Genomic DNA, 26,153 nt, shown 5'->3' on the forward strand with positions numbered 1-26,153 from the left:
TTTAAACCCACAGTCAAGGGAGTAACTGTGCCTACAGAGGCCACCCTTAAACTGGAAGCAGTCGATTAAGAGTAAGGTAGGTGGAGTACATGTGCACTAAGAGGGCACAGAAAAAAGGAACATGGTAAAACAGTTGTTGAAAAAATACAATGCATGTATGCATAAGGAAAAACATTCAGCAAAGAAAGGTGTCCAGTCAAATAGAACAAAGTATATATATACAATGATACAGAAAGAGAGAAAATATGAATGCAGTGTCTATAACAACATAAGTCTATTCTCCGGAACAGTCACTGGCAAATCAAAGTTAAGAAATGTAAATAGACTGAGACAATTTCTTCAGCCAGTGAACCAATCCACCAGAACATGTCCTGTGAGGTGAAGAATGTGTTTGTGTAGTTGTTTTTTTAGTGAGTGGAGGGGGTGCTTGTGGGGTGCTTGTGGGGGTGGGGTGGCAGTATTTGTGAAATGATGGGTGTGTCAGCAAGTGGCATAAATGTTTTGGAAAAGATTTTTTTGACTTTGTCAATAGAGACAGTCTCCTTTTTTCTGTGAATATCCACAGTGAACAGTTTTGGTGTGCTTCTAAGAACTCAATAGAGTCCTGTGTAGGGAGGTGTGAGCGGTCCCTTGACGGCATCATTTCTTACAAATACGTGAGTCCAAGTAGAAATATCTGGAGGTACTGTACAAGAAATAGACTGGTCGCAAGGAAGCATCGGTAGTAGGTCAGCAAAGAATGACCTGAGTCGCATGATGTAAGATGTGAGCTTTGCATTCAGTAAGTCAATGGGCACCAACATTTGTCAAAGAAGTGCTAAGGTGGTGCCATATAGGAGCTCAGCGGAGGAGTAGCCTAAATCCTCATTGACAGCTGAGCGGCACCCCATCAAATCAATGAGGAGAAACTCGGATCAACAATGAGGATCAGAAGCCACACGAATAGCGGCTTTAGCTGGCAGGGGAATCATTCCACCATTCTGTTTGCAGCAGGATGGTAACTTGTGGTGTGGATGCGCTGAATTCTGAGCAATCTCGAAAGCTCATGGAACAGACAAGCTTCAAATTGGCATCCATGATCTGTAGTAATTCTAGAGGGTACTCTAAAGTGAGATATCCACCTGGAGATGACTGCTCTGGCAACTGTTTCTACAGAAATGTCCACAAGAGGGATGGCTTCAGGTTATCTGGAGAAATGATCAATGCAGGTCAATATATGAGTAAATCCACAACTGACCAGCCAAGGACCAATCAGGTTGATATGTATGTGATGGAACCTGATGTTTAGTGGCTGAAAGTGCCCAAGAAGTGCTTGCACATGACATTGCACCTTGGAATGCTGAGATGATAGACAGGCACGTGACCAAGCAGTAATAGACCGACACATATTCAGCCAGAAAAAGTGGGCCGAGATAAGCTTTACTGTAGTCGCAATGCTGAGGTGTAACAGTGAATGCAGTGCTTCAAAAACAGCATGACAATGAGGTTCAGGAGCAATTAATTAAACCAATAAAATTTCTGAGTTGTTTTAAGGAAACAGGAGGAGACAAGCATTTGATGGCTTCCACTTTAGAGGAAAGTGGATAAATACCATCAGCGTCAATGAGATGCCCCAAGAATTCCAAACTGGCAGAACCAAATACACACTTAGCCGGATTGATCTTCACATCATAGGAACGTAGGCACTTGAAGAGTTAGGTTAAGTGTTGGAGGTACTGGTCTGGAGTACCACTGATGATTAGAAAGTCATCAACGTATGCAAAGACAAAATCTAACAAAATCTAATCAAACAACCTCATCAATGAACCTTTTGAACGTGCTGGCCACATTGCGAGGACCAAACAGCATAGACAAGAATTCAGACACTCTAAATGGTATGGTGACAGCTGTCTTTGGAATGTCGATTTTAGAAAAAAATCTTACAGCCATGCAGGGCAGATGAAAAATCCTGCACATTGGGTAGGGGATTGGAATCCATGATAGTAACAGTGTTAAGACGTCTAAAATCTCCAACTGGTCGAAAATCAGTGTCATTCTTCCTGGCCATGTGTAAAGGTGCTGCCCATGGGCTCGTGGAGGGACAAATAAGGCCCAGTTGGAACATGTGCTCGAATTCAGCCTGAGCAATCTGGAGTTTCTCTGCAGACAAACAGCACAGTCAGGAAAAAATTGAAGGTCTCTTAGTCGTGATGAAATGTCTTGTGGAATGGGCTAGATTTGATGGATGAAATAACAAATCAGTCACCTCTGGAAACAAAGCGAGTAACTGGTGGTGAGAGTCGCCTGAAGCAGCCACAAAGAAAGAAGGACTCACAACAGGAACAGAAGAATCCTTTCCAGAGACAGCGAGTGAGGTAGTGTCATCAATAAGATGGCATCCTCTAACGTCCACAAGGAGAGAATAGAGATGTAAGAAGTCAGCACCAAGGATGGGATAGGGCAGGTCCGCAATGACAAAAATCCACTCGAAATCCCTATGGAGGGATAAATCCAGGGTAAGAAAGATTTGTCCGTAGGTTTTAAAGGTGGAGTGATTCACTGCATAGAGAAATATGTTGGAAAGACCAGAATTGGTGGAAATCTTCGAGGCCAAATACTTAAGCAGGCACCCATGTCCACCATAAAGGACTTTGAAGAAATAGCATCTTGGATAAAAATGCACAGTAAGGTGAATCTAATGCCAAGGAAAAAGAAACAGTAACACACACATGATGAGCTTCTTTCAGTTTCCAATTACCAAAACCACTCACAAGACTTTGGTTAGCCAAGGGATATAGTAGAAGACACTTGCCCAAGGTGCCATGCAATGGGACTGCACTCTTTTATTCCCTCAATGGTTTCAATTAGAGTCTGTGTCTAAGCTGAGGCACTACCATATGTGTTAATGCTTGATTATTTCAGACATATTTCCAGCTATCTCACTGGAACTATGAAAAAGCGAGTTAGAAAGAACTGCCCAGCTTTCTATTTCTTGCCAGTATATGGGTTTACCTGGAATCTCAGATAAAAATTTGTTTACATTTCCATTGAATACATGCGTTTCTACTAAAAATAGATCTTTGAGGCCTTTAGGCAAAATTTTGAAAAGTTGTGAGCATTTGTACTATTACTGTATTGGTTCCTTACTTTGAATGGAGAGTATAGGATCTTTGGTACTATGCAGTGGGGTTCAGCTCAGTGATTAGTATAGCTTTCAATCAAAAAGTCAGACACTGCCTTCCAGGATCTATCATATGTATGTCTCTTCTATTTTTTAATTATTATAAATCTTTCACTGAGTAGGAAGCCAGTTTCCAACAAAAATCCAAGGCTCCAACTTTGGGATGTAGTTAAAACAGACAAGTTCACATTTGGAACTTGAGAAAAGTCTTGCATATTTTTACTGTTCCACTCACAGATTGAACTTGTAATGTATGAATCAGTTTATCCAGATTTTCCTTTAAGCATTTACTAACAAAGCCTAGTGCTCCAATTATCATTGGTATGAATATGAATTCATAGTCTGGATATAGAAGCTGGAGGTTGCGAAGCAGTTGTCCATAAATATCCTCTTTTTCTTTGATTTTCAAAGAGATATTTATATGTGCAGGGTAGCTAAGCTCTATGATGGTACATACCTTTGTGCCTCTGTCCCAAACAATAATATCCAGCCTGTTATGTTTACATTTGACAGAAGTTTTGATGGGAATATTCTACCAGTATTCTTTGTATTGGTGTTTATGAAAGTATTCCATAACAAAGAGATTTTCTAAGTTTATTTCAGGACAGTTTTTTTTTTTTGCAGATGACATTTTAGGACATCTGCTAATCACATGTGTAATTAGCATGTGTCAGAAACATGACATAGCCTACACATGAAGTTGCACCTTGGGATAACAAGAGTGTCACTGTCTCTCTTGTTTATCAGGTACTTTGTGACAATCTCCTGATCCTGGATTGCAAATGCATAACCTTCAAAGTGTGATGTGATGTAGTGCTTGTGTCTAAGAGAGGCTGCGCTTTGTGTCAGTTCTACTATCTTCTTCAAGCTTTCAGGCATCATACCCATGCATGGTCTTTTTTTTTTTGTATGCTGAATGCTTTCCATCCAGGTCTTCTCTCAAGTAAGAGAGCCCAGCTGTTTTGAGATTGTACAGGAGATCATTCAGGAAGAAAATGTTTCTTGAGAAGTTCACTGCCAACTCGTACACTGTTACTCACTTCACTTTTCAGGACTGTATTAATATATTTATTTTTGCTACAATTGTTTAGCAGGTGTTACCATATGGCATTTGAAGGATGTCTGCACTGATCTCAGGCCTCTACCACCTTCATTTCTTCTTAAGTAGAGCCTGTCAATATGACTGTTCCTGTAAAAGTCCCCAGTTGTCAGGATTTTGCAGGTTTTGATATCTACAGAGTAGATTTTCTTTACAGTGCAACTAAGTATCCCAAATGTTGGGATCAGCACTGGTACTGCAAATGCATTGTGGGATATTGTTTTGTAAGAGGAGAGTTCCAGCTGCCATATGTATGTATGTATGCATGTATGTATATGTATGTATATATATATATATATATATATATATATATATATATACCATAAATCCTCAAGTATAGTCCACCCTTGAGTATAATATGCAGGGGATTTTTAGGGGGCTGTACCTCTGAAAAACCTAAACCTTGTGTATAATACGCACCCCTTCTCTAAGTTGAGTCGTGCGTAATTAAACCACCAGCACCTAGTCAAACAAACACTTCCGTGCATGTGTAATACAATAATGGTGATGTTCTTAACTGTTATACGGGAATGTAAATATGTTTGCAAATTGTTTTTGTTACATGTTATTCTGTGTTTTGAATACTTTTATTTTAATAAATGTTGCTTACTGCAAGTTATGGATGATTCTTTTATGACTTCATTGCTTTCAGGCTTAGATTAAGGTATTTTTGTGCCCAACATCACAAAATGCGTCTGAATAAACATTGCTGGACTGCAAATAGAGACTCGGACATTGCTTAGAAAATATTTTTCATTTTTTACCTCGTATATAGTATGCGCTAGGGATTTTGACCTTTAAATTTTTGGAAAAAAATGAGGATTATACTCAAGGATTTATGGTATATATAAATATATGTACGTATGTGTCTATGTGATATGTACTTGTGTATGTATGCATGTGTGTATGTGTGAAGATGTGAGAATACCTGGGTTGGTGTCCAGGCATGCATTTGACCCACTGGGAAAGGGAGGCCCCACTGTTGTTACAACATCTCTCAAGGAGAGGGAAACTGAGAGAAAACCTGCAACACTAACAATATTCAATGATATAGACGAGTTCTTCTTTTTGAGTTTATGTTGTCCATGTTGAAAGAGTGGGATTGGATTTGTGCAAATCCTTTCCCCACTATAAAAAATCATCATGACTGGCATCACTTGAAAAAAGAAGTAAAACCTATCACAAAAATGGTTGGTTGTAGCCTTTGCATGTGTGGACCTTTCGATCAGGTAATAGCAATACTCAGGCACAAGTTTGCAGCCATCATATATATGTATGTGTGTATGTATATGTCATTGCATATCTTTCGTGTCTTCTCTTCAGGAGAGGACATGAGGTTGTGGATTGCCTCAAGTTCTGCTGTTAGGTTGACATTAGGAGTAGTCCAGGTGACTGAGAATGAAAGTTCTCCATACAAACAACAGTTATCCTTTACCGTATTCTAAATCGTCACAACATCCAACTGACCATTTGCCTGCATATTATTACTACCTTAGTAAAATGTATACAGAATGATGTATTGTTACTAACGTGTTACGTGAATTACCAGGTCACACACTGACTACAACTTGGGGATTGTAGTACACCTTGGTCCTGCATATTCTGGTTGCAATCTGTTATTATCAGCATCTTTGACTGCTTGTAATACTTTTATATCATCAGCATGGCTGGTGTGAGTGGCTGACTTAATGACTGAGTGCATGTCTAAAAGAGCTATCATGAACAGTAGTGGTCTCATTACAGTTCCCTGAATGACTATGCTTAGAATTGATGTCTCCTCAGAGAGAACACTATTGACTGTGACTGTTTGACTCCTATCCTTTTAAATGTTGTGCCACTACACCTTCAGTTTACCAACATACCATGATCATGTAGTTTGTAATATATCATCCTGTGATCAAGTGAGTCAAAGGCCTTGGCAAAGTCAGGATGCAGCACATCAATATTTGAGTGCTTGAGCTGTTGTTTCAGTGCCCAGTTATAATGCTGTAGCAGCTGTTGAAGGCAGCTCCTTCCTAGAAGCAATGCTGTATGTTAAAAAGAGTAAGCTATTTTCTTCTAGGAATGTGTTCCTTGATTTTGTTAACAAGTGAAGTCAGAGAGATAGGTCTGTAATTCTTAGCCTCTGTTCTTTTAATATTTTTGGAAGTTTGCCACATGTGAAGAAACTCTGGAAAAGTATCTGCAGTGGTTTTCAAGAGCTTTCTTGCATGCCTTTAAAAGAAAAACTAGAAAACCATCAGAGCCTACTTCTGAGTTTATCTCATAAATGGCCAACATTACATCCTCTCCTTTTATGTAGATGCAATCAATGGTTGTCTCTTCCTTGAGCAGATCTGCAAAGCTGCTTACTTGTATATCTCCCACTGTGTAAGTGGAAACACTTTGAAACTGTTTAGTTAATATTTCACTTATCTGCACAAAGTTATTTTCTTCAAACGATGGCCCTATCTTGTAGCACATCAAAGCTGATTCTTTTGCAAATTAGTAGAAGACCATAGAATTCATTTATATATTTTCAACTGTCTTGATTTCTCTTTCTTCCCTTACTTTTTCATGAAGAAACTGATGTTTCTTTTTTTCAATTTCTAATAAAATCTCTTTGAGGTGACACTTATTGTTATTAAATTATTGATTTAAACAATTTGAGACCTTTATTCTTTATTACATAAGGATACTCCTATCTCTTGAATTTCACATCAACATCTTGCACAGAGAAACTTTTGAGCCAGTTACGTTTTAGGGTCCCTTTTTGAACCAATTTCCAGTTAGCTGTGTAAAAGTTCTGAATAGAGTTTGAGTGTTTCCTGTATGTTATACATCTTAAAATAGTTTTTGACCATGCATTGTTAGTTCTACTAAGTGTGGTATGATAAAATCATTAGTGACACTTTCACATTGTGGATAGGTTTCACATAAAGCAGAGGTCTAAAATGTTCCTGGTCTGGAATAGTATTGTTTGTTCCATGGACATCATAATTAACTGATCCTCCTGTATTTTCTTTTACCCAAAACCAGGAACTTTTCAGCATCTGTTCTTTTCTTTTTCTAATTTTAGAGTAAATTTTGACTAGTCACCTACTTGAAAGTAAGGTTGAGAAAGAAAGTGTCTTCTTTTAACCATCATCCTTTAAATCTTAAGAAGGTCTTGCAGATTTTTATAGTCCCAGATATAGTGATCATTTGTAGCATATGAATTACGGATTTGAATTTTCTCGCCAAGATTCCAAGTTCAGTCTTACTTTGCTCCAGACGGGTTAGTATGTATTCTGTTGCTCCAATAATATTAGGTATGAAGCTGAAAGTGTATCTTGGATACTGAATTTGCAAGCTCCTTATCAATGGTCCATAGATGTCCTCTTTTTCTTGTAATTTTCTAACCACATTTGTGTCTAAATGAATGTAGGTCTGTTATAAGCATATTATGGCCACATTGTCTAGAAATTCCCTTAGCAGTTACAAGGTCCTGTTTTTGATCCCACTGCATAGCATCTTGAACAAATGTTAATTTCTATAACCTCAGCTCACACCACAGCTTGTGAGGGAAACTGGGCGGATGACAACAGCATAGACGTTGGTTGGGCATGCCATACCAGTAATTCAAAAGGTGCACACTTGTCATTCATTGTGTTACAATGTTCTTGCCCATGAATTACTTGAAGGGTAGACAAGTTTGTGGAATACCCAGCCACTAACATGATAATTCTTGAGCAGGAAATACAGTCAATCAAACAATTGGCAAACAATGGAGATCCATTGCCAATGCTAGACTTCTCAGCCACATGGTCCCCAATTCAGTCTCACTAACTGGCACCTTGGGCAAGTATCTTCTACCATAGCCTTGGGCTGACCAAAGCCTTGTGAGTGGATTTGGTAGACGTAAACTGAAAGAAGCCCATCGTATATATATATATATATATATATATATATATATGTGTGTGTGTGTGTGTGTGAGTGTGCGTGTGTATTTGTCTCCATGTCTGTAATTCGTCATCGCTCGACAACCAGTGTTGGTGTGTTTATGTCCCCGTAACTTAGCGATTCGGCAAAAGACTCCGATAGAATAAGTACCAGGCTTTAAAAATAAGTCCTGATGTCGATTTGTTCAACGAAACCCCTTCAAAGCGGTGCTCCACAAAATGACTGAAACAACTAAAAAACAAGATAAAAGATATATATATATACACACACACAAACATGTGTATACGCGCATATGTATATATATATATATTGTTTGTAAAAAAACGTAAATCCGAAAGAAGCACACTTTAAGATGTAAAGCAATATATATATCAAAGATATAATCCTATAAACCGGCCTTCCCCATTTATGTGTGTGTGTGCATGCACGCCTGTGTTTACATTTCAATTTTTTGTGTGCTTTAGTGTACTAGATTTCATTGGATTGAATTTTCTCAGGACGAAAATGTCGGGTTAAATTAAGTTAACAACAGTCGGCTCGACTCGTCAAAACTATTAATAACAGCCAACAGTTTTTCAAATCATGAAATAGTATATATTTGTTTTTAGTGTTCATGCGATAATTCAAAAGATCTGTTCAATAAAAGCTGACTTGAGGTTTAAGAATCACTTTAATGCCTTGTTAGTATCTTCCTTCTATGAGATTTTCGAAACGACTACACTCCGATTCTTTCTAAAGACAAGCATACAAATGACACATAGCTAGCTAATTGAAGTGATAGATAGAATGTCGGCTCTCTGCTCCTACTTAATATTTACAACTCTAACCAATCTTGTTGAAATAAACACCTGTTCCTAGTCTTTTTTAATAACTGAATGTATACGTGCGCACGCGCGCATGTTGTAAAGGTGCGTAGCGGTTTGTTTGGTTCGACAAGCGCATTGTATCCTGTACAAGACACTTCATTTCACATTACTTAAATTCACTCAGCTGAAGAACAGCGAGAGTTGGGGTGATTGACATTGCCACAGACTGGTGTCTCGTTCAGAGAGGTGTCATGTATTCATAGTTGCTTAATCATCACGGAACCAGTATAATAAGCTCCGGTTTATACTGTAGGCTCACAACAGACTTTAACCGTACACACACACACAAATTTGAAGCCTGTTCAGTTATTCTTATCGTTTCATGATTCAGTAATATACTGGCCGAACTATTCTTCTTGGAGTAATCCTGTCTTCTTACATATTGGGCTTGAGCCTCAGATAAAATACAGCGAAAGCCTCTTACTTTGATCACTTTGGGACGAAGCCTTTTCGATAACAATAACCAGCTTATAACAATATCCGTGATTTTAATAAGCGGTTTTCATTATACACACACATATAGAAATAAATAGACAGATATATGATATAGATGTGTGTATGGCACATATTTTTTCTTTTACAGGCATTCAAATTTTAGAATGTTACTTATATATTCAACACCCAACCTTTGATTTAAAAAATACGTAATAAATAAGGTGCACGTTAAAGAGTAATTCATTCCTATAACGCATTCTAGTGGTCAATTATAATGCAAGAATATTCTACCATAAGATATCAAACAAAAAGCACTTCTTTTTACTTGGACTGTAAATATTGGGGGGAAAAATTCATTTACATTCTTATTTGTGTTGGCATGTCTGAGTGTGGATATGCGTAAGTGTTTAAAGTTCGTGGATGTATGTGTATTTTTGTTGTTTTTAGTCCTTGGTCAGCTCTGATCGAACAGACATAATTTAAGGCATTCCAGCCATGGTCTTTTTATAGCAATGTAAGACTACATTATCTGGCGTGTTCTAGTGATTTGAAAGAAATTTGGCTACTATTTCTAACAGGTCGAGCGACCGCGTAGACTCACCCATGGTTGTTGTTTGTGTTTGAAATTGAAGCGAAGTAAAACTAAGCTCACCAAGCTACTAACTTGATTTCGTCACTGCACACCCGGCATACACTGTAATAAGTGGAAGAGAGGGTTTAAAATATAAACATAAAATAAAATTTATATCCATTTTAACGCACACACAATCACAAAACATGAAGTTAACTTCGGCTCGTACAATCATACATATACGCATACCCCCCCCCCCCATGTACACAAACTAAAATGCTCGAATTCATTTTCCTTTTGATAGACTATTTACATTGGTCTAATATTTCTACCTCACCTCATCCCCTATTTTAAATACTTTGTTAACCTCACCTCTCTATCACTTTTGTTACCAAAGCATCAATATGTCTGTTTTATGTTATTCATTCACTTTCTCATTTCCCAACCTTCTGCCTGATAATCTTTCTTTCGCACGCTTGCTCATTCTCTCAATCTCTTTGTGTGTTTGTGTCTCTCTCTCTCACACATTCTCCTAAGTTTTATTTTGGGTTATTTCGATTAAAATTAATTCATTTACTTAATTCTACCTGTAAACTACTGGTCTAGTAAGGCTAGTAATGAAAACTGCTTTGTTATATATGTACTTTTTTTTTCTATTTTCAACAATCGCATACTTTTTCTCTTATCAACCGTCTCTGGTATGTCTATCATTCTCGCTGTCTTCTCATTTTCTCTCTCTCTCTCTCTCTCTCATGAATTCTTGAAAGACAAACACTCATTCCTTCATTCAAACTACTTTCTTTTCTATGTTTCTGATTTTCTTCGTTTCAATTTTTCTTATCCTCCCTTATTCTCTCTGTTCCTTTAATCCCTCTTACTTTCATTCCACCTCCGTTACTACTTATAGTCTTCCACTTTCCTCCAGTTACCTCTCCCATCACATATCTCTCTTTCTATCTCACTCTCACTCTCTTTTACCAACCTGAAATTTTTTCCGCCTCCCTTCCTCCACTGTTCGTCCTGCCAACCAACCGATCGACCAGCCGCCCAGCCATCAATAATTTCTTCACCGAAGTAAGAACCTTATATTATTTTTTGTTCTTCATCAATACAACATGTTTTATAACGTTTATATGTATGCATGAGTGTATGCTTGTATGTACCTTTATGTCAATGGTCAATGTATGTACTGAATTAAGTGTAAACTACAGAGCCCATAAACTACAAGAACTATAAACCGATATAAATTTCACATGTAAACTATATATGTATATATATATATATGTATGTATGTATGTATGTGTATATATATATATATATATATATATATATATATATATGTGTGTGTGTGTATGTATAAAACTGGTGAGTTTGTTTTGAAGGCGCTTATAGGTTGCATGTCTAATTTACCTTCTGTCAACATATAAAAGCTTGTATTTGTATATGCACACTTACGCACATACAAACACACATACATACATTTAGTTGTGTATATATTTATATAACACTAATTGACATGTATGTTTATTTACTTGTCTTCCATACATGTTCAAAATATTACGAGCGACACTTCATCTATGTTTGTATTTATGATATTACTTGCATATATGTATGCGTGCGTGTCTGTGTATGTATATATGTGTTTGGGCTTAGTATGGGAAAAGTATGCAATACAGAAGTTGTATAAACATTTATTATAAAGCTAACAATGCCGTGTATGTATACATATATATGTGTGTGTACATAGTCTTCAATAAACACACACACACATGCTTATAGTTTAAGAATCCATGTCATACAAAACAGGCACTCGTATATTTGTCAACAGAGTGGGTATATTAATCGTTTTAGTATACGATATTATAGAGCCATTTCATGCACGATAGAAAAGCACTCGGTACATGTAGTGAGTGTATAGTTACTTATTGAACATAAATATATGTGCATGTTTGTTTACAATTGTATATACTTTACCGAAGTGGACTACACACTCACACACAAATATATAGCTTCTTCTATTAGGAAATGTACCAAACTAGAACAAAATCACTATCAGTTAAAGCATCGTGTTAATAATATTAACAACTTTATCAACAATTAGAACAACGATATTAACGTTATAGCAACAACAACAATTACATAAGCGTTAATTGCGTCAACGACAATGTAACATTGTTGAATCCATTTATAGTGAAAGATAAATGAACACTACAACAATCAAACACAAATTGCAAATTACAGTATTTTCAACTACAACACGACACAACCCCATACCACCACCATTAATACTAACAGGACTAATTGATAACAGAAACAACATTAATCTATAAAACATTACGATCACCATTAACAAAAACAACACACTATATCATCATGAAACCCCAGAGCGGTTGCTCTTTCTGTTACAAATAACAGTCAAATCTCCCTGAAATATACCATATCATTCTTTTAAAAAATAAAAGAACAAATAGGTTGAACAATTTAGTTCAGGATATTCCTAAAAACGGGATGCATACGGCTGATATACTCTTGCTTACAGGTCTTCCCGGGCAGGGCTGACTTGAGACTAATCAACATCAGACTTACTATCATCCTCATCATCATCAATATTAACAAGGAATCAACGAGGAAGCATCTATGCAGTCGTTCGAATTGCTAGAAATAGCAGCCAAATTTCCTGTAATCACTAGCTGTAAATAGAAAGAAAACATTGGACAATGTAGTCTCTAACATATAAATGGTCACATTTAGAACAACTTTGATCATAGATCTGCTTAACCTGGGCTGACATTGTGTTAAATAACAAGAATAACTCAGTAACTATATACTATTAGAAGCAGAAATAGTAACAATAAACTGCAAATGCCAACGAGGGGACATTTATATGGTCACTCGACCTGCTAGTAAAAACTACCAAAAGACACTCAGATCATGCCCTACCAACTGTCTTGGGAAAATAAGGGACGTCAGTTAACGTAGTCATCAATATCCCTAAAAAAATGAGCGGGTCATGGTTGGAATGCCTTTGATTATAGGTCTGCTCTATCAGAATTGACTCAGTAGATAAGATCAGAGCAGTGATTACTAAACTGAGAACCCTCATGGCTCGTGGTGTGGATGGTCTTCCCAGGAATTGACTTCTTGAGAAGCTGACTGACCTGTTTACTTAGTGCTGGGAGAGAGGAGAAATTTCAAGTGACCTGTGCAACACTATAAGAGTGTCTCTGTATAAATATAAAGTAGAAGTCAAAGAACTCCAACTACAGAGGCATCACATTGCTTTCAACCACAGGCAAGATATTGGTGCGATTCTTCTAGAAAGTCTCATTTCCACCATTGTTGCTAAACTCCTTCCTGAGAGTCAGTGTGGTTTTCATGCCAAATTGAGACAATACAAATATGACCTTTGTCCTCTGCCAGATACATGAAAAATGTGTGGAACAAAACATGGGCCTTTATGTTGCTTTCATCATCCTTACGATAGTGTCACAGTCAATAGGGATGGTTTGTTGAGAATTTTGAAGCAGCTTGGTTGTCCACCCTCTGGCAGCTACATGAGGACCAGTCCTTTCCCACTGAGAACAGCATGAAACAGGGTGTGTTCTGGTCCCAACACTCTTTACAATGATCTTCAGCATGATGCTGTAAGAGGCCAAGGAGGACTTGCATGAGGGCAGCTACATCTGTAACTACATTGATGGGGACATATTCAACCTTCATTGACTCCTTGCTCACATGAAAACTCTGGACAAGCTCACCCTTGATCTGCTGTTTGCAGATGACTGTGACCTTCAAGTACACATAGAGATGGCCCTCTAGATAGTCATCTAGTTTTACTAAGGCAGCCAGGGACTTAGGCCTCACAACCAGTCTGAGGAAAACAAGTACTATTCCAGAAACTGCAATATGCTCCATACTGACCATCACAAATCAGCATCAAAGAACACCTGCTTAAAGCAGTTGAACCCTTCATCTACCTGGGAGTGACATTTCTAATGACAGCTGTGAAAAGGACATTCACACCTGCATTGCCAAAGTCTACACTTCCTTTGGATATCTGCAAAAGTGTGTAAGGCAAAACCGTGCACTGTATTTGTCCACCATGATCAAAATATACAAGGCAATTGTCATCACTACTCTCTTTTAAGGGTCAGAAGCTTGGGTGCTATACAAGAAGCAAGTCAAGTTGGTGGAATGCTTCCATCAGAAATACATTTGCTCCATCGTGAATATGTCATGGAAGGATCACATTACCAACAACAAAGTCCTCCAGTAGGCCAACATCATGAGCATTGAAACCATGCTGCTGTTCAGACAGGCAGGTCACATTCCACTCATGAACAAATCCAGAATACCAAAGGCTGTATTATTACAATGAGCTCAGCCAGGATAAAATAGACAGAGGAAATCCCCTAGTTGTGTTTCATAGTCCAGTTGAAATGCCAGCTCACCCAGACAGGAATACACCCCCACAGGGTTGGAGGAAGTTTTAGCACAGAGGGGTGTAGCAAGATTGCATCCAGACTGCTGCAAGCAATTTTAAGAATGTTATAGCAACTTGCAGCTGATAAGAAACACTAAAGAAGGAAAGAGTCGTCATTATGATCCCCCATCTGACCAAAGCCTACATATGTGCCCCAGGGCCTGTCATTCATGGATAGATTAATGAAGCCACTTAAAGGCTTGCAGCTCTTCCTCGTGGTCTTTGGACATGAAAAACTGCCTTCATGCCATTATATATATATATATATATATATATATATATATACTGTTATATTTGTTGATGGTCATATTTTTGGCCAATTAACCACATGCACTATATACTTGGTCTTCACTTCAGATTTATTATTATTATTATTATTTTGGTGTCCTTTGTCTGAAATCTTTTATCACACACCCTGTAACCTCTGGCAGTAAACTAGCATACTTTTTAGGAAAACCTTTGATAAGATGAATCTATGGATTACAGTTGTGGAAAGGCCAGATCCCTGATCTGTAGAACATATCCATTTGAAAGGCCCCTGTGTGCAGATAACTATATAGTATTTAGGACAAACCCATTGGTAAACTATAAGATTAGGAATGTAGTCTGTTGTGCTGAAACAGGACAACATACATTGATGAGACAGCACATAGCATAGGTGAGCGGGTAGAAGAACACTAGTGGTAGAACAAGGAGGAGAAAAGCTCATCAGTGTTCTATCAACATGCTCAATTAGAACATGGAGGCTCAGTTAATAACATAGTTGTTAAGATATTGTCAACACTTGGAACAGACATGACACTTAGATTATAGAGACCACACACATAGTAATAGACAGTCCGAGCCGCAACAGAAAACATGAATGGAATAATAACACCTCTCCACCACATTATGCAACCCAACAACTAAGGACTGAATGAGTGAAAGAAAAAAAATAGTTACAAACAGTATAATGCATAAACTCATACACACACACACAAGACCTATATACACATACTAAAGACGGAATGAGAAAATATATAAAAGACACTCGTGTCTTTTATTTATTTTTGTAGTATGTAAACTATGTAGTAAATAAACTCATATACACACATAAAATACACATACTAAACACAGAGGCATGCACATACACGAATACAGACACAAATGCATGCACAGATAAGGATACACACCTTAGAAAGACAGAATGGACTAAGCAGAACAGGAGAAGACATGTGGGATGGAGGGTCACTAAAGAGGTCTCAGGATGTATAACAAAAGATTTCAAAGGACACTAAAATAATAATGATAATAAAGCTCAAATGAAGAGCAACAATGTAGTGCATGTGGTTAATTGGCAAAAAATATGATGATATATATATATATATCTTTGTTACAAGATCATAAATCAGGAGAAGAGCATACCCTATCAAATATAGAGCATTCAGATAGAGCCCTACTATTTTCAGATAAGATAACAGGCTCTTAGAGAACAACATCACAAAAATATAGATGGGCCGCACCACATACCTATAACATCAATGATGAGGCAAAACGAATAGCCACCGACCTGAACATTGCTGACAGGGTAGAAATACTAGCTAAGTGTAATGCCTTTATCACTATCAAGGTTCACAAACCAAACTTCACTTCCAACCCTAAATGTCGCCTGATTACCCTGCCAAGTCCGAAATCGGACTGGTGAGTCAGCACATCCTAAGAAAGGTTAATAAAGATATAAGGAAGGTATCTAATTTCTCTTTATGGCATAACACATTCGAGGTATTACATTGGTTTGAGACCAAACGAAACACTTTTAGAGCTAAGTTCATACAATCCGATATAGTAGACTTTTATCCATCGATATCAAAAATGTTACTTGATAGAGCGTTAGTATATGCTAGATGAATTTCTGACATCAGTGAGAGAGAAATAGATATAATTATGCATGCTAGGAAAACACTACTATTCAACCTGGGTCAAACGAACTGACCCTGAAGGCTCATTCGATGTCGTAATGGGGGCATACAACAGCACTGTTATTTGCAACCTTATAGGATTTTACATTCTCGACATCCTGGGTAATTAATTCCGCTCTGTCCACTTCGGCTTATATAGAGATGATGCCTTAGCTGTCTCCAGAGGTGCTAACAGCCTTACTTTAGATAGGCTTAGAAAAGACATCATACACACCCTCAACGACCTTACCTTTAAAATCACCATAGAGACTAACCTCACTGTGGTGAACTTCTTGGATGTCACGCTTGATTTAGACCGTGGCACCTACAGACTATACCATAAACTGAATGATGGGCTATCATACATTAATATAGCCTCCAGCCACCCACCCATAGTGTTCAAAAACCTAATAAAAGGTATCAGTAGATGGATTTCGATCTTATCTTCAAATAAAGATACTTTTGACACAGCAGCTCCTGCTTACAATGAGGCACTAGCGGCCAGCGGATTCAAAGAGAATACAGTATATACATCAAGATTGGGTAACCACAAAAGGAAACGCCACCACAAGACCTTATGATTTGTCTCCACTTCTCCCTAAACATCCAGACATAGGTAGAATTTTTTTAGGTTGGTTGATAAGCATTTCACGCAATCACACAAATATAGAAAGATCTTTAACAAACATAATTTAAGAATCTCTTTCAGTTGTGCACCCAATGTTAAGAACAAATTACTTAGCACTCTTAAACCATGGACAGAGGCAGGTTGTTCATGCAGGATTAGAAATGAATTCCCAGTGGACAGCCAATGTAGCACCGAGGCTACAGTGTACCAAGCAAAGGTAGTCCCAAACAGAAGCAGCACAAATATCAGTTGCATCAATGCCAACACAGGGACACACACTAAAATTTATGTCGGATCTTGTGAATCCAAATTTAAAATTCACCTGAACAACCACAGATCTTCTTTCAAGGTCCTGGAGAGATGCAACACAACAACACTCGCAGCATACATATGGCACCTAAAGCATGATCATATGCCCTTTAACATCAGGTGGAAATTACTGGATACTTGTTGACCCTATCACAATGGAACAAAACCTTAAACTGTGTATGGCAGAAAGATATATAATCTTCATGAACTCACAGGATGCTGCCTGAATTCCAGGACGGAATCTGTGGGGAGTTGTCCATATTTCCGAAAATTTTTACTTCAAAATTGGAAAACCTGACTATCAGGTGAAGGAAAACAACTCAGCCGGCCATAATTTTTTAAGATGAATATTTCTTGAACTATCACTGGCGTTCATGTGTTTAAAAACACATTCTCAGCAGAGAACGGTTATCATTTAGAGAAACTGAAAAGATGTCTAGTTCATCCTAGATATGAAACCAATGTTTTTTTTTCTAAACTATTACGTTACACATACAAATATATATATATATATATACACACACACACATATATATATATATATATATCAAAGGAAGGCTAGGTGGGAAGAAAGTTTTTGTATGTGGCAGCTCCGCAGGAGCAATAAGCACTTAAAATGTGCAGAGAACAACTTCTGCCACATTCTAGGGAGAAAAACTAGAAGTACTTGATAGTTTCCATTACCTAGGTGACCAGTAGCGGGGGTGGGTGCTCTGAAAGTGTAGCTGCTAGAATAAGAATAGCCTGGGCAAAGTTCAGAGAGCTCCTACCTCTGCTAGTGACATAGGGCCTCTCGCTCAGAGTAAAAGGTAGACCGTATGACAGATGTGTATGAACAGCAATACTACATTGCAGTGAAACATGGGCCGTGACTGCTGAGGACATGCGTAATTTTGCAGTATGCTCCGATGGATGTGTAATGTCAGTGTGCATACTCGACAGAGTGTAAGTGCCTTAAGAGAAAGTTGAACTTAAGAAGCATCAGATGTGGTTTGCAAGAGAGACGACTGCGCTGGTATGATCATGTGGTGCGAATAGATGAGGATTGCTGCATGAAAAAGTGTCACACCCTAGCGGTTGAGGGAAACTGTGGAAGAGGTAGACCCAGGAAGACCTGGGATGAGCTGGTGAAGCACAACCTTCAAACATTAGGCCTCACCAAGACAATGACTAGTGACCGAGACCTTTGAAAATATGCTGTGCTTGAGATGACCCGGCAAGCCAAGTGAGACCATAACTCATGGCCTATGCCAGTGGTGTAACTAGCCCACTTAGGCCTACCTTTCTTTCATTGGACACTATACTCTGCTTGCGAAGACCTGTTGAGACAAGTGAAATCGAAATCAAATTCTATGACAGCACCGCATGACTGGCATCCATGCTAGTGGAGTGCTAAGAGCACCATCTGAGAGTGATTGTTGCCAGGGCCGCTGACTGGCTCCCATGCCAGTGGCACATAAAAAGCACCATTCGAGCGTGATTGTTACCAACTTTTTGGCACTTGTGCCGATGGTACGTGAAAAACAACATTCAAGCGAGGGTGTTGCCAGTGCCACTGGACTGGCTCCTGTGCAGGTGACACATAAAACACCATTTGAGCATGGCCGTTACCAGTACCACCTGACCGGCCCTCGTGACGGTGGCACGTAAAAGCATCCACTACACTCTTGGAAGGACATCCAGCTGTAGAAACTCTGCCGGATCAGATTGGTGCCTGGTCCCCAGTCAAACCCATGTCAGCATGGAAAGTGATGATGATGACATATATATATATATATATATATACACATATATATACATACATATATACATGTATGTATATACATATGTGTATATACATACACACACACATATATATATATAAAGGGAAAGTTTACGAAAATAAACAAAAGACGAAGGCAGGTGGAGTACAAACAAACAAATGTATTAGTATAGCGCTCAGGAATAGAAAAAGTCTTTTATGTTTCGAGCCTACGCTCTTTGACAGAAAGATACACAGAAAAAACAAGGAGAGAAAAAAAATGCGTGTAGGAACTAACGATCTATCATAGCGTCCTGACTTCGGACAGTGGTCAGACACGAGAGGGACAGTAGGGGAGATAACAGGTGACTTCCAATAAGAAGGTGCCCCCAACACAAAGGTGCGTGTGTGTATAAGAGAGTATGTATGTGCGTGTGAAAGAGGGCTGGTGGTCTGGACGTGTGTATGTGTGGGTGGTGTGATGTGATGGAGAAAGACAGACACATAAAAGAATGAGAGTAGACTTGTCAAAGCGTGCGTTTTTGGCCCGAGCAACGACACCTTTTAAGATGGGGATATATATATATATATATATATATATATATATACACACACACACACACATCCTCGTTCATCTACTCAGCTATTTCTGTGCTGATCATAAACCCCTTATTAGTTCTTTTCATTATTCTATCTATTTCATTACCATGTAAACATAGTTTCAATAGTTTTGTCTTCCTCATTGTTGTCTTAAGAAAAACTTAAGTTCATGCATATTCTTTAATCGCCATATATTCATTTATTCAAGTTTGTCACATCGTCACTTATTTCTCTAATTTTGTCACAGATTGGCTGACCAAAAATTCTAAGATTTTTCAATTCTATTTCACTATTTTCGGAATTTGCTGTTCCATTAAATTGTTACCCAAAATCCCAAAGAATATTTTTCTCCCTCGTGTTCTTTTTCTGACCACCCTAACTCTGGCCCTCTCTCTCTCTCTCTCTCTCTTTCGATTTACCACTTGATTCGCCTACACTTCCCCCTCTTCCACCACCACCACCACCACCACCACCACCCTATATAAACTAGCGCACGCACTTGGATTTCCCTACTCGATTTTTAATAACTCCCATGAAAGAATACAAATCCAGAAAATGCTCTTGTCTAAATTTGCTGGCTCGTAGTATACCTGCCCCCTCCACCTGTGCCGGACGTTCCTATCCTCTGTCATCCTTTGGTTGTCTCCCATGAGCACTTCTAAAGGTTTAACGCCATCCTCACCCCTACCTAGGGTTTATTGATCATATAGTGCATAAAAATGATGATGTAGTGTATGCAAGTTGAAGGCTATTGCTTGTTTATGAATTCTGCCAAATGCGAGCTTTCTTTTCAGGTACATGACGCTGCTGTCCTCCATCCCAGGATCTCACGAGTCCACACCTCCCACACCCTCAGAGTTGGCACACTGAAAGGTAGGTCTGGTGAGATTGTTGAAATGCTTGAACAGAGATGTGTCAATTTGTGCTGCCTCCAAGAACTAAGATGGAGAGGAGTTCCGCTAGGTTCCTCACAGGCAAAGAACACAGGTACAAGATTTTCTGGGCAGGGAACACTGACGGGGTCGGGGGCATGGGTATACTTCTTGCGGAGAAATGGGTTGATAAGGTAATCAAAGTAGTCAGAGTATGCCACAGAATACTTAAGATTAGATTAGTGCTTTATCATGGGTTAGCAACCATTATCTTGGCCTAAGCCCCTCAACCGGGGCTACCTGATGGACAGAAAGACTGATTTTATGACACCCTCTTGCAGACTACCTCATTGACGAATGACTGGGACCTTCTCTTTGTGGCTGGTGACTTCAATGGACATGTTGGACAACATACAGGGGGCTTCCATAACATACATGGAGGCTATGGTTTTGGTTCCCACAATAAGGAGGGAACCTGGCTACTGAGGTTCTGTAATCACTAGCTCTCCATGACCTTCATTACCTGATCCAACAACTTGATACCTCTGTAATTATTTGTATCTAAAGCATCACCTTTACCTTTATAGCAGTTGACTATGGTGCTGCTACACCAGTCATTAGGTATGACTCCTTCATGTATCACCTGGTTGACTATATGGGTCACTAGACTATAGCCGACACCATCAGGTATTTTAAGCATCTCTGCAGTGATTCCTGATGGGCCAGGGACTTTCCCTGTCTTCATACCCTTAATTGCTTTATTTAACAAGGTACTGTCAATTCAGATAGCTGGTCCCTCTGTTGGGTCGACATTTGGCAAACTCTCTTTCTCCCATTCATTCTCTTCATTTAGCAACCTTTCATAGTGGCATCTCCAAGTCTCTCTCCTTGCAACCTCGTTAAATGCAAGTGAGCTGCCACCCATGCAGATACATTTCTCTTCTATAACATCACTATTCTCTCTCATGCACTGTCTTGCAACATGAAACACCTCAAATCTTTGTTCCTTACAACGCAGAACATTGGCAGGTATTTTCTTTTCTGCTTCCCCTCTGTTTAAATAAACCTGTCTCCTAGCTTCCCTTCTGGACCTCTGATACAATCCATTGCTGCCACTGCTCTTCCAGTAACTTCCATGCCTGTTACTCCTCCCTAATGGCCCTGTCAACTACATTGTTCCACCATCCACAGATACCCATAAGTCTGTTTCTAAGGGTATTTGAACAGTTTATAGTTTGGAAGAATAATGGGGCCAAGAAGCAAACCACAGCACGCAGGATGTCTTTGTTGAATCTCTTCATACCATAGGAAGACCGGATGAAATAAAGTTTAGAAGGATTTAACTGGAAACCATGACTAAATTTACTGCCAGGAGCATATCACAGATGACACCAACTGTAGAAAGACACATGTTACAACTTAGTTGATGAAGCTCTCAAAGGATGGTATGCAGCTTCAATTCCCATTGAAATTTGATGCCATGGTTTTCCAGTAAGATTAGTGTGTTATTTCTTGCTATTTCTTGGTTTGGGAGCTAAAAAACTGAAGTAAGCCAATATAGAAAAGCATAAACATCAGAATGCAAATGAGTTATAAAAAAAAAAACTGGGTGTGAGAAGAGGAATCAGTTGAGTACATAAGAGAAGGCTGTGCTACGTGAGGAAGTATTGAGAACTCCCAATGAAGACTTGTGGCAAATTGGTGAAGGCTGATCTGAAGATGCTACATCTCACTAAGGAGATAAAGTATCATACTGATTGGTGATATGCAGTGGCAAAACATACCTGACATGAGGGTAGTGTTTAACCCTTCAGCATTCAAATAACTCTATTAAATGTAGTGTTTATTTATTCACATAGTTTTGAATTAATCATCCATTATCTTGTACCTTTGAGATTTTGATGATGTGATTGTTTAGTTTTAGAATGGCATTATTGGGTAGGTGTGAGAGGCCAAATATTGGTGGTTTGAATATAAAACACGTAGAATATTCAGGCCAGATGTGGTCGGTTTAAGTGCAAAGGGCAAGATACTTTGTATCTTACCAAGCATCTGTCTTGCTGTCCTTCTTACACCCTTTGAATCCTTGAATCCTCTGAACTTTCCATCATTCTGTTGCTCACTCCCTTCCCCCTTTTTAAACTCATCTCTCTCATCTGCTTACTACCAATGCTGACTGTATCATCCTTATCACTCCATGACTCTCACCATCCACTAAGAAATTTTATATTTGAGATTGCATTGGTCCACCCTCAACTGTAATAGACTGCATTGGATCGTCTTCATCTCTCTACACAATGCACTGTAACTTTGTCCTTTCCTTCCACTCCACATTATTCTGTGCACAAGGTACCACTTCTCCAGTACAGATGCTACAATGGGAAGTCGACAGATTGTGCTCAATTAAGAGTGACTGCTGAGCAAGATAATCTCTCTAGAGCTGACATCACAAGATTGTACCCAGTACATACATTAAAATAGCTGGTAAATGAAGAGAGAATGCATGGGATTACAAGAGCCCTTTATTCAACTTCTTTTGTGTTGATGCTACAAGGAAAAACACACCCAGTGCACTCTGTAAAGTGGTTGGCAATAGAAGGGCATTCAGCTATAGAAACCAAGCTAAATGACACATGCAGACATCAGGCTATAGGAGTAGCAACTCCCAATAAGAAATGACCATCCAATCCATGTCAGCATGGAAAGTAGACACTAAGCAATATATTGATATAAATGTGTGTATATGTGTATATATATATGTATATATATATATATATATATATATATATATATATATATATAAATAAATATAAATATATGAAAGAATGGAGTTGAACGACAAATTAACAAAATTCCTTTATTTTCGACATATATTTCGAAGGCTGCATATTCCTAATTGCAAAGGAATAAGGAGTAAATTATGCCACTTTCTCATCAGGAAAAGCAAGGAACTTACGTCAACATCAAGATGCACATCCAACCATTTTGACGTCACACCTTATAAAGGAATTTTTTAAAGAGACACTCATTATCACTATGGGCTCCGTGTGAGCAGTCATCTAAAAGTTTTTTGTGCATCTTGATGTTGACATAAGTTCCTTGCTTTTCCTGATGAGAAAGCGGCATAATTTACTCCTTCGCAATTAGGAATATGCAGCCTTCGAAACATATGTCGAAAATAAAGGAATTTTGTTAATTCAACTCCATTCTTTCATATATTTATATTTTTAAATAAAACATACAAATTTCCACACGAAAGCACGTAACTTCAAACGTGTCTTCTCTGATGTGAATTTACTACCCAGGTATCGGTTAAACCGAATTATCCATAACAAGATAATTCATTCAACTACTCAAATATTCTATATATATATATATATATATATATATAGTTAATCCAAACATGAAAGCACAAAAAAACACAACGCGAGGACATGGAAAAATATTGTATTATTGGACGCTCAGGAAAGAAGGAGGGTTTAACGTTTCGAGCGGAGCTCTTCGTTGGAAACATAGGAGAAGGAAAGATCCAGAGAAGTGAAGACAGAGTAAAAAAAAATCGCCAACGGTACACACACGGTCACACATATACATATGTATATTTATCATCATCATTATCATCATTTTAATGTTCAATTTTCCATGCTTTCACGGATCAGATACAATTTGTTGAAGCAAATTTTTCTATGGCCAGAGGCCCTTTGTATCACCAACCCTCATCTTCTCATCTGTTTCTATGTAAAGTAGGAAATGAAGATCACTGCTTGCTTTACAGTGACACCTGCTTACAACTATCATGTGATGTCTAAGTAAGAAAACAGTATCATACACATATATACATATATGCAGAGGTGGGCACCTTTGATCGAAAAGTTAACTTTGTTAATCATTAATTCGTTAATTCTTTGAAAATGTAACGGAGGTTAATGTTAATCCATTAACATTAACTTTTATTAAATAAGGTATATCTACAGTTTAATACTCCACCCAATTTGTTACCTCATAACTTCCAGAAAAATGGATACTTTTTAACAAAACTTTCACCAAATATTTTCTTATATCCTGTAGACTGAGTATATGTAAGGATTTGTTGGAAAATATTTTCCAAGGCATTGGGTAGAGGGGTTTGGGAAAATTCACAGGACCCAACATTTTCCCCCTCATAGCTTTCTGAAAAATAGGTATTTTTTAATGAAATTTTAAACAAATACCTTTCAAACAGTGTAGATTATGATTACAAAGAAATTTGTAGGCAAAATCTTTGGAAGGTGGTGGGGTGGGGAGTTTCTGACCTCCAAACCCACTGCAAGCCATTTTTTCTGGAAAAGAAAGGAGGGAGGGGTCATGGGGACATCAAAGTTTCTCACCAAGGGAGTTTTGTTTCACGAGTCTTTTCTACTTTTCCAGGTTATTTTGCATGCTTTCAACAAATGTGACATCAAAACCACATGTAAATGGCTCCTTTTTCCAGAAAATGCAAGATTTGACTACTATTTCTAGCATGCACCGCTACCACGTAATTGCTATTTGCATTCACACCGAAATATTTACCAACTTTTTTCCTTCCATTTATTTCTTCCACTTTATGGAAGTCAGTATTTTCTCTGTTGACATCCACCTCAGCAAGGTCATGGATCAAATGGAAACACATCAATCACTGTTCCCTCTTGACAGGACAAAGAAATTTCCCTACTGTCTTTACAAGCAACAAGCGGGTGGATTTGGTTTCAAATCCAGACAGGGCCAAACAAGATCCTACAAGTTATTTATTATAATAAGTAGCGTTATATCAGGGTTGAAAGAATGACGCATACAATATTAAATATGCTAAGACAATCTGAAGGCAATAGAAACTTTTAAATGTTTACTAGTTTTTACAAAATTTTTGAGTTAACGAACTTGAGTAAACAGAAGCTAAATGTAACGGAAGTTAATTAGTCCAATAATGATTTTCAAAGTTAACTTACAGTTAAATTGTTAACAAAAATGTTAACTTCGTTAATTAATGATTAATGGACTTAAGCCCAGCTTTGCATATATGTATGTATATATGTGTGTCTGTATATAACCCATGCATGCACACACGACAAGTATCTTTCATTTTCCATCTACCAAATACTATCATAAGGCTTTGGTGGGTCTGGAACTGAACCCAACACCATGAATTTGAAAATCAAACTTCCTACCACACAGCAACGTCTTTCTGTGTGTGTGTAGACATGGCTAATTACATTTTTATTGTCAGGTTACTTAGTTCTATAGTTCTATCTGTTGTGGTTTTTGTTTTTTTTTTTTCCTTTAACTTGGAAGTCTGGGGTTTTTTTGGGGGGGTTTTTTGTGATCAGGCAGAAGGTTGTGGTATTTTCTTATCTATTCATGACTGATGATAAATAAAATTCACATTAAGTATAGGTCTACAGCAGAGTTATTGAATACTTTAGCAAATCTGCAAAAATTACTAAAAAGCTGTGTTTGTAGGTTGAAGGTGTGGTGGGTATAGATATATACATACGAACACACACACAACACAC

The 26,153-nt window shown here is 38.1% G+C and overlaps 1 protein-coding gene across 3 annotated transcripts in view; it reads left to right on the top strand.

The window, feature by feature from the left end:
• The first annotated feature begins 10,862 nt into the window (after positions 1-10,862).
• LOC115221369 (dual specificity protein kinase splA) overlaps positions 10,863-26,153 on the top strand; it is an 83,237-nt gene continuing 67,946 nt past the window's right edge. The window contains exon 1 of one of the 3 annotated variants that reach the window (XM_036510820.1): positions 10,863-11,126. The gene's annotated coding sequence lies outside the window, so the exon portion shown is untranslated. Of the gene's footprint in view, positions 11,131-20,604; positions 20,624-26,153 lie in introns of those variants that run through there. The other 2 variants (XM_036510819.1, XM_036510822.1) reach the window with 2 other exon arrangements.

This window comes from Octopus sinensis, linkage group LG18 (assembly GCF_006345805.1).
Source record: "Octopus sinensis linkage group LG18, ASM634580v1, whole genome shotgun sequence".
NCBI lineage: Eukaryota > Metazoa > Mollusca > Cephalopoda > Octopoda > Octopodidae > Octopus > Octopus sinensis.